The sequence below is a fragment of the Fukomys damarensis genome, unplaced genomic scaffold, assembly GCF_012274545.1.
Source record: "Fukomys damarensis isolate Sample0158 unplaced genomic scaffold, DMR_v1.0_HiC HiC_scaffold_17, whole genome shotgun sequence".
NCBI classification, from domain to species: domain Eukaryota; kingdom Metazoa; phylum Chordata; class Mammalia; order Rodentia; family Bathyergidae; genus Fukomys; species Fukomys damarensis.
Window position 1 is genome coordinate 67,643,454 of NW_022900929.1, and position 2,278 is coordinate 67,645,731.

Genomic DNA, 2,278 nt, shown 5'->3' on the forward strand with positions numbered 1-2,278 from the left:
ACAGTTTCCAGATGCATCCATTTTCCTACAAAAGACTCAAATTTATCTTTCTCCAGGCACAAGGTCGTATTACTTACTATCTTAATCAGAGAATTTCCTTATGGCCAGCTCTGATGAACAAAGGATGGGGTAGGTAATAGTAAATTTTCTAGTTTTTTGCGGGGGAGAAGTGGTTTTCATTTCTGAGATCTACCTTGGGGAAGAGTAATTCAACTTTCTATGGTTGGCCTTCGGGAAAGAGAGGCACAGAGAAGAGAAGGGATGAGAAAGTTAGAAAGATCTTGCCTCTCAGTCCCATTACTTCAGTTAAAAATATTCAACATGTCAAAGTATTAGTTTTTGCAACAAGCTGTTTTAACCCTGACAAAAACCAAAATTCAATAAAATGAAAGATGTTACTCTTACAATCATCTTGATTTTTTTTTTCTCATTGAGTTTATTGGTACATTTTAGGTATTCAGTACAGTCACGTTCATCATTGGGATCTTGTACCTTTACATTGGTTCTCATTTTTCCCCCCTTATCCCTGCCCTCCCTTGATTTTTAAAGAAATTTAATTTGGAAATTTATTCATAGATACCATCCTCTGCCTTATTTCGAATTCAAAACCCTATGACCATACTGTTTCCAAAAGTATACTCTGTATTTCAAATAAGATGAGATAAAATATCTTCCTTTTCTTGGATCATGTCTGTGGCAGTTTGTTTTCCTAGAACTCTGTTTGTATCCCCTTCTACGCTGCGTTCTCTCATTTTGTTTTTCTGCTTTTATCTGTCTCCAGAGGTTTCTCACAAAAATACCTCTGTTCTGCTCTCAGCAGAAAACCTCCAGGGCTTTCTAGCTGTTTTCCTTCCAGCTACCATCTCAGGCTGCTTTCTTCAATATCTCAATATATTGGTTTCTTCTTTGTTTCGTACGCACTTATTTACTTTTCTTTAATTGTGTGACCACCATCGATTTTCCATCCCCTAGGTGTTATGCTTCACATGAAATGTGATGGTATACTCAGTCTCCTCGATCTACTCTGTGCTATTTCAATCCAATCCCATCTTCTATGCATGTTTGTTTTTCTCTAACAAGCTTTCTTTCTTTCTTCTCTCTCATTTTTTATAGACGCAAACTCCATCTTTTGGGTAAAACATTGACAGAGGATACAAGTGGTAACTTTTCATCCAGATCCCCAAGCTTCTAGTAATCAGTACAAAAAGATTAAGTACTTCCCCCATTCTGTGTTTTTCTTTTCTATTGTATAGGTTGATATTCTGAGATTTCACTTGTTCAAATTATAACCTTTGCTCCCACAGCAGTTTTTCACTACATGGGAGTAACAGTCATGAAAACTCTCTTCAGAAAGTGATATGAGAAATTTCTATAAACGTTATTTGACTAAAAGGGGATGCTCCAACCTGCTTAAGAGTTGTCAGACTTTTTATTTTCTTATAAAAACATTAACATGATTGCTTTTCTCACTTTTAGAGAAGACACTTAAATAGTTCCGTTGTATTTTTTAATGGTTTTGCGTATCACTCAACTTTACTTTCCTGCAGCACCAGTACACATTGTAAAAGACTGGAATTTTGTTGAAGGCCATGTAAAAAATATGAGGAGTAGTTTGCAGCTGTGTGGTAGTGGGTAATTTGCAGCATTGGCGCTGTGGCATCAGGCTCTGGACGTTCTTCTTTTCACCAAGTGTCATCAGCCTCCATTTTGAAGGCTGTCTAATATTTAGAGAATAAAATGGCTACTTGCATTTCTGAGTATTATGTAACCTGTTTTTGCAGAAGGTGCTTAAGTACCTTTAAATGCATCTATGTAACCTGGTTAAAAATGAATAAACTTCCTATTCTGTATATTAAAAAAAGAAAAGAAAATGGCATGAAAAAGATTCTTGACCGCATTACTGGAGTCCATCCTGATTGAATTCACTGTTCTAGTTTGGTTTTTCCACCACAACATAAACAGAAAGAGAAGTAATTAGGTAAAGAGCTGAAGAGTTCAGCAGGAAGTTAACCTAGCATCCACTGTAGCCAACCAATTCTCAGCTCTCAAACAAAAACTGATTAACAAGGCTGTGATTTTTTCTTGTAAAAGTTGTAGGGTTTCTGTAAATAAGACTAAGATTTTCCTCTGGTTAAATCCTTCCAGAAGAGTTTTCCTTTTCATAAAGATATAGATACGATATAGACATAGATATAAATAGAGATGTTGGTAACATAATTAAAAAAATTTTTTTTTAATTTATATACTTCTTCTTCTTAGTATTTTTTTTTTTTTTTTT